The sequence below is a fragment of the Rattus rattus genome, chromosome 5, assembly GCF_011064425.1.
Source record: "Rattus rattus isolate New Zealand chromosome 5, Rrattus_CSIRO_v1, whole genome shotgun sequence".
NCBI lineage: Eukaryota > Metazoa > Chordata > Mammalia > Rodentia > Muridae > Rattus > Rattus rattus.
In genome coordinates this window covers 91477402-91485514 of record NC_046158.1, presented here as the reverse complement: position 1 = coordinate 91485514, position 8113 = coordinate 91477402, and the positions used below count along the sequence as shown (strand labels likewise).

The window sequence follows — 8113 nt, the reverse complement described above, 5'->3', positions numbered from 1 at the left end:
TCTGACCTTGGGACAATAAAAAATCTTTTTCAACTTTATGAGAAATAAATTCCACAGACATTTTCCATGTGCTTCTTCTTGTCATGAAATGATTTTCCTCGAGGCTATTTAGTTCTTGGTTATAGAATTATTTGCTGAAAATGTAGAAAGGATTGGCTTGGAACACTGAGCAGAAGTTGCTTCTGCCCACCTTGTAGTTAGTGATACAGAACACTCCTATGATTTTTTTGTCGTCGTTGACTTGGAGGTGAGGGGTGTGCAAAAGGAGCATGTTACATTCAAAGAGCAAGCCGAAGGTTCATTGTTGCTCATCTCTCTTTTCTAAGTCACTGACCAAGGCAAATTCAGTTCTACACTTTTCTAAACTGCCCTATTTGGAATGAGTGAGTACCTGCATGCTGGTTTCTCCAACACATCTGTGATAGTAAAAGAACTCTTCAGGTAACAGGTAATTTGATTTTCAAAAACACCACCAAGAGCAATAGACGGACTGTTAAGTCCTAGCTTAATAATACTTTCAGGTTTGATAATATGGGGCTGAACCGAGATCTCAAGGAATTCTTCTGCTCCCAGAGATCCAAGAAAAACAAACGCGCACCATCTATTGACCAAGGCAAGGAAGCTGTCATTGAAGTGTGCTTCAATCTATTCTTTCTTGTCTCCTTCCAATTTGTTTTCATAATCTTGTATTCGCTGCTATGGTAGGGGTAGCCAGAGAGTTGGTCTCCATAGCTGGGTTGAAATGAGGAAGGCCAAAGTGCCTATAAATATAAGTGTTTTGTATCAATTTGCAGGATATAATTTTGACTATTTCGGTTTCGAAATAATTTCAAAGAATTCCTCTGTCTGTTTGCTTGAACTGGTGGTTTCTAATCCTGCTGGTTTGGTTTACCTGTGACATCAGAGAGAATGTCAATCCCATGTTGACTGAGAAACCGTATAGAAGTTCCTTAATCATTACTCTCATCTGTAAAATGGAGTAAAATGCCCATGTCACAGGGCATTGATGTTTAGTGTGGGAAGCCAGGATAAGGGGAGAGAGACTGAGAGCTGACTTTCAGGGTGGTGGTTTTGATTGGGTAGAATTATATGTGGGTAAAGCACTTTACATGTTCTGGGATACAGATGGGTTGTAGCCCCAGACTATCAATGTTAACAAAGAGCAAATGAACCAGGGGACTTCTTGAGCCCCATCAATGTACGGCTGCATCCCTGCTAGTTTCTGCCTATATGAAAACATGCATCTTACAAGGCCAAACTTAATCTCAATCACCCGTACAGGCTATTTGGATTGACTCTACCAGAGGTAACGATCTAACAACTTTGTAAGCCCTAAGGGCATTGAATCTTCCTTAACATACTAAATTTTTAGTTTTCCAAACTATTTCAATTTATCAAGGCAGAAATTAACTTTTTCCCCCTTAACTTCGAATTACTACTTGGTAGATGCCATGAACTATGTGCCAACGCTTGTTTCTCAGATTCCCAAGATTTTGTCAAGGAGACTCAAGGGTATCATCTGGAATGAGAGGACTAGGCTCTTCATGAAAAGTCCTGGGTTCATTGTTCCCATTTCTCCCTGACTTTGATCCACAGCATCCTGCTCGTGCCTTGTCTTTGCATGTCAGTGGTAATGAGGATCACGCCATTTTTATTCACACCGTGCTTCTGAGGACCTCACCATCCTAGGGTACTTTCCAGCCCAGTTTCCAATTGCCCAGTGGCTTGCTCTGTCAACCGAAACAGCCTAGATGTGCTAGGGAATTAACACCCGTGGGAGCGGCTTTCACCCACTGACTGACCAGAGGTACTTTATAAATAGCACGGCTTCCTTGTTCTTCCCAAGAATGATTTTGCGAAGTATATTTGTCACTCGTCCCAGGGAGAGCAGGTTCTGTTACTCACACCTGTAGCTGGTTTAATAGCTTAGCCACTTCCTTCCTTTCCTTCCTTTCACAAGTCTTGGGATCATCTTGCAAATCCTTTCCTTGGGTCTGCTTTTGGCGAAAACAGACAGCAATCCAAGGCATCTATCTGCTCATCACCCATCTCTTCTAACACTGACTTGGTTCTTTAAGCACCATCTTAACATTTTTGAAAAATTTATTTCTCCTCGCAAATAAGAAAACCGAAGAGAGGAAAGGTTATGCATCTAAGGAAAGTCCATAAAACTAATAATTGCTGGAGCTAAGACCCAAAGTATAAGTATAACCTTCTAAAATGAAGGAGCTTTGAAATTTGCTTATCCAGAAAGAGTCACGCCCTTTGGATAAAAACAAAAAATCACAATGTCGGGCAGTGTGAAGAAGCAGCGAGGACGATCCCGTGACAGAACAAACCCGCGCGCTGCTGTATACCCTTGTTCAGTACCAAGGTCCCCTGCTGCCGCCATGCCCAAAAGGAAGGCTGAAAGGGATGGCCAAGGAGATGAAGCCAAGGCGAAGGACGAGCCACAGAGAAGATCTGCAAGGTTGTCTGCAAAACATGCTCCTTCAAAGCCTAAGAAGGCCCCTGCAAAGAAGAGAGAGAAGATACCCAAGAGGAAAGAGAGGAAAGCGGATGCCGGTAAGGATGCGAACAATCCTGCAGAGATGCCAAACGGGCCAGGCACAGAAAGTCGAAGGTGCTGGAGTTGCCAAGTGACACGAGTCATTTTTCATAACTGTGAACTTCCGGTGACTGTACAGTGGGAAATACTATTTTTTAATCAAGTTTTATAAAAATGCAGGATTTTGTTTTACTTTTTAAAAAAAGACTATATCATTAGCACACAGAACACTTCATTATTTGGGGGGAAGGATGGGGATCGTGTGTCACTAATAAAATATCACCCAACTTGGATTAAGGACAGAAAACCTCTTTCCTTGATAATTTTGAAAGGCTCCTGTAAGCTTCCAGGAGGGACATCCTGGCTTTGATATAGGTGGCCACCAAGGCACAAAATGCATTGTGGTCTGGGAAAAGTCTAAATTCATTTTTATATCCCCTTCCCCTTGTACCATCATCATAGACTTAATTCCCTTAAAACCAGAGACCTGACCCCAAGATTGGTTTTCTAGTCTATTGGGCGATGTGGACTTCGCAGTGACTTCATCCAGTGTTCTCAGAAGAGCGCTGGTTCCTTTTATTAAAGACTGTGGCTCTTCAAGTTGATAATTCTGCCATGTTCAGTTCCTGGCAGTCAGGGTCGGCGTGTGAAAAGTTGTTAAACACCATCCTTAAGGTGAAATGTCAACTACTTTCCCCTTTTCAAAGCATTGAATTAAGATTTCATTGGGTTTCATAGTGCACTTCTGATTTTGGTAATCTATACAAGAAGGGAATTTGGAAGTTCTTGTATATTGCTGATTGTCTGCCCTGAAATACCATGATTGCTTATGAAAAGGATCTTTAATAAAGCTGGTTACATTTTTTAAAAAAATCGCAATGCCTTCCATATCTCTTATCAAAGCTCCTTTTCCCTCAATAACTTCTGAATCTTGCTTTTCTTTTCAGTATTTCAAATCCAGAGGATCTTGGTTTGTCACTGGAAGGTGACTCTTTATTAGAGAACAGTAGTTTTGTTTTTTGTCACTCCAAGGCCGGAGCCACAGAACAAGAGGAAGTGCGGGGTCTTGCTATTTTGCCTGGATAATATGTTATTTCTTCTGATTGCTGTGCAAACGCCACATGGGAGCTACAACTTTGGTTCCAGTCATTGTTCTCCAAGGTTGGTAATGGCCACAGGGATGCTGGCAGGAGGAAAAAGGCTGGTTGTATATGGAAAAGGTTGGTTTAAATTCTATCTTAAACATTCTGTATTGGAAGAACCAATGATGCATATAGCTGGAGGGTATCTAGCGTGTGACTAGAAAAATGAATTTGGAAATTTATTTGACAATAAACATAAGCACAGAGGCAGCGCCAGCTAATGGAAGGGACAAAACTCCAGTGTTCAGAGGATGGAGTGGCTACAGGAGGGAATCCTGAGTTGCTCATTTCTCACTTGAGGAGGAAGTGAGGTCATCAAAAGGGACAGGGAAGGAGCAACCATGGAAAGAGGGGAACTATGAGAGTACCAGAGAAGGGATTCCAAGGTAGGGAGTCCTTTCAGAAAACACTGATTAACCAGCACAAACAGAGCGCTGGTGAGATAGAGAGGAAAGGAATACAACGAGCTTCTGATATCTCCTAATATGAAGCCATAGAGTGTAATGCTGAGCTGGAAAATAAAAAGGGCCCAGAAGATGTAGAAAGAGGTATGTTACATAATTTAATAAATCTATGCTTTGCTTTGTGAGGACTACATAGTACCACTTCAAAATGTAGTCCCACCAGGCCTCCAAATTCGTGAGCATACTGTATTGTATGTAGCAAATGTTCCTGTTAAGGCTCCTCAAGATTAACTTTGTTTCTTTCGTTCCTTTTGTCATGTTATCTATTAGCTTTAAAGAGTAGCAAATAGCTTTGTAGGTGACAGGTTCTAGTTAATCACAGAGAGAATTTTAGCATTTTAAAAGAAGTTGAGCTTAGTAAATTCACTTAACACTACAACTTTGCTTAGGATAAAATGATTTTATTTGCAATTATGTATGTACTCAACGATCTTATGAACATTTGTGATAATACTCTAAATTCAGTTACAAAGAAGGCAGGGAAAATAAATACTAAACAGAGAGCTGGGAGACTGGTGCCTTAGTCCCAACTTTTACCAATGCAGTCTATTCTTCTATCCATGCAGTTTATCCAGCAATGCTGGAATTGATTTTTCTTTTAACTTATAATTACCTAATTTACTTTGTGTGGACATGCTCATGCCTTAGCATGTGAGCTGGGGAGGATGGTCAGAGGACACCTTGTAGGAGCTGGTTCTTCTATGACACAGATTCTGGGGATTGAAATCGGGTAGTCATGCTTGGGAGCAAGTAGCTTCATCACTGAGCCATCTCCACAGCCAGGGAGTTGACTTTTTAATCAGGGTTTCCAAAATGAGTACTGCACTCTGATGATCTTAGGGTGTGTGTGTGTGTGTGTGTGTGTGTGTGTGTGTGAGAGAGAGAGAGAGAGAGAGAGAGAGAGAGAGAGAGAGAGAGAGAGAGAGAGTATAGTAAGTTATTGTAGGTCATAGTTGTCATTTCTCCTGTTTTAGGTTAAAACAATTTACTTTTTTGTACAATGATAATAGCCATTACTAGTAAGACTTTCAGTGTGTTTAATGGCAACAGGAACTGACAACCTCATAATATGCCAGTTTCTTTTCTTTTCTTTTTCTGCTGGTCTGTGGATTCACTGGATCAGAATGGTTTTGTCCTCCTAAATTCTAGGCTGTACGGATGCAGTAGGTAAGAGTTCAAGATATCTGACCCTCATTTCGAACTCAGAGGAGAGCAACAGGAGCCAACAGGAGCCACTCAGGAGCCCTGCAAGGTCCTCGTGCAGAGTCCAGCAGCATTCTGCCATGCCTGCTGGCAGCATCGGAGACATATTGAGAAAGAAATTTCAAAGCGTAGCTTGCCTCCCAAGACACTGGCACTCTGAATACCAACAGAAAATTATGCATCCGTGTCGTGCAGAGAGAAGGAAGATCTGCTTTGTTAAATTCTGTGAGTTATTTTAAAGGAAATTCTGCTGGCTCAAATAAGTTGGAAATGAGATCTGTTGAGAACAGGCTGTAGAGACAGGTTGAACCCAGAGGCTGGCATAGGAAAAAAAAAAACCTACCCTAAGATCAGAATCAAAGTCATTTACCTACATTTTTGTCTACTGAAATGTGGGTCTTGCCCTGACACCCGAAATAGATGACACAAAACTATACTGGTCTCCTTTCCCACTGTGTATCCGTCTATTTCAGCAGTAACTATTCAAGCTGCAGTGAGTCAGGGCTGATTGTTGATGGCAGTCGCTTTAATATATCTGTGCTACAGAGCTGCAGGAAGAATTAAAAGGCAGAAATTAAAAAATCAAAGACATCCAGGTTAGTGTAAATGAGACTTATCTGATTAAGGACAGTTTCATGAGACACCGGATCTCAATCTTATCAAGACCAAGGGGGAACCCGAATGGGGGAGATGGGTACTGCAATTCCACCTCCTGGAGGAAGCCATATATTTCAATATGCCACAGCAACAGAGTAAAGGTAAAGGCATCGTGCAGCTCAGGAAAACCCTCCTAGAAACACACATGGAGAAACAGTACTGCTGTCCCCTATTAACTTGTGGCATATGAACTCTGCCCAAGATATTTTGCTTATTGTGACTAGCAATTATTTTCAGAAGCTAGAATTTCCTTCTCTGTGTGTAAAATCTCATTAAAATCAAATGCCAAGAAAACGTAAAGAGAGGCAGAAACGCAAAGATACCTAGAGGGCAGGCAGTGGAAACCACAGCCTCTGAGAAAGGTGGAGAGACAAAACTGAAAGCCAGATCTCAGGGTTTTTATGTGGAACACTTTAGAAAAGAGTTTAAAATTAATTTTACTGTGTTTTTTTCCGGGGGGGGTGGTATGTGCAAGTGAGTGCAGGTGTCTGCAGAGGTCAGAGGCATTGGGCCCTCTGGAGCTGGGGTTCTAGGCAGTTGTGAGGAACCTGATTGTAAATGTTGGGAACCAAACTCAGGTCCTCTACGGTAGTGGTCCCCATTCTTTTCCTCGACAGCCCCTATACTGAGCTCTTTCACGTGTTATCGCAAAACATTTTATAATAATGAAGTCATTTAGTTCTGCTTTAAAGGAAGCCCCAAAAGCAGATATATTCACCCCCATTTTCCAGAAGATGAAGTGGACTCTACCAACTCAAATCTCTTGACTCAGAGACATTCAATCCTTAAGTGATACAATGTAACCTGGGCCTCAAACCCTCATTATAGCAGTGATGTCAATGTGGATGCAATATCAACACTTGAGAGCTCTTGTTAAACACAGGCTGACACAGAAGCAAATACAAAGAGGCTTTGACGGTCCCATTGGCTTCACATATTGCTTTCACAACTTGTCACAGCTGGAGATTCTTGAGGGAGAAGTTCAATGGATGGCAAGCGGAGAAAGCCTTTGCAGGCAGGCTCAGCTCATTCCCATCTCTGCTGGCCCACTCCCCTGGGACAGAGTCTCTTTTTTGATTGCCTTAGAAGTCTTGCACCAGAGAGCTGTATCACATTTGACCATATAATGTAGTCCTTCAGTCTTAAAATTTTACAAAAGAAGAGTAGGCAGGAGGAAGAGGAGGGGAAATGGACAGAGAAAGAGAAGGAGGAGGCAACTCTGTGTTTAGCTTCAGGGAGTTACGTATAATTGTGGATCCTTGCCTCTGTTAAGCATTTTGATGTCTCTAGCCTTCTGAGAGAGACAGATATCACCAGAAAAAGAAATGCATTTTTCCACACTTCTATCCCTTTTCTAATGAAGAGGAGGATTTGGCACTGCTTTTAGGTCAGTAAAGCAAAGACAGACACTTACTTAGCTGCTCATTAGAGATGCCTTAGGTATGAAGAATAATCACTCCTCAGGTATGACGAATAATCCCTCCTAAACAGTAATGTGTTCTTGTGAAATGTGCTCCCATTCTGTTTACTGTATCAGAAGCAGGCATACTTTTCTGTTATATTTGTTCATGAGCTTACAGTGGCTGACGCAGTTACTTGCCTCATTGCTGTGACCAAATGCCTGGCCACGGCAGCTTAAAGAAGACAGAGTCCGTTTTATCCCACAGTCTGAGGGTACTGTCTATCATGGTGGGAAAAGATTAGCAGAAACAAGAGGTTCCTGGTCACTTTGTGTCCACAGAGAAGTCAGTCAGTCAGACAGACAGACACACATACACACACAGACACAGAGGGGCGGGAAACTCACTTTATCCTTTTTATTTAGTCTGGCCCGATACCATGCTGACATGCTGTCCAGGGTAGGTCTTCCTCCTCAGCTACACATTTCTGGAAACTCCCTCAAAGACAGAGCCAGAAGAATGTTCTCCCAGTGGCTCTAAATCCAGCTAAGTTGACCATGAAAATTGACCATCACAGTAGTGATACCTTGTGTCTTATCACGTGTAGAAGAGATTCATGAGTTAATTACCCAAATAAAAAAAATCACAGAAAGGTTTTTTCCTTTGCTGATGGGAAAATAAATATTCAGTCAATATGTG

The 8113-nt window shown here is 41.9% G+C and overlaps 1 pseudogene; it reads left to right on the top strand.

Annotated features, from left to right (window-relative positions):
- Positions 1-2390: 2390 nt before the first annotated feature.
- On the top strand, positions 2391-2643 carry LOC116900586 (annotated as a pseudogene).
- The last annotated feature ends 5470 nt before the right edge of the window (positions 2644-8113 follow it).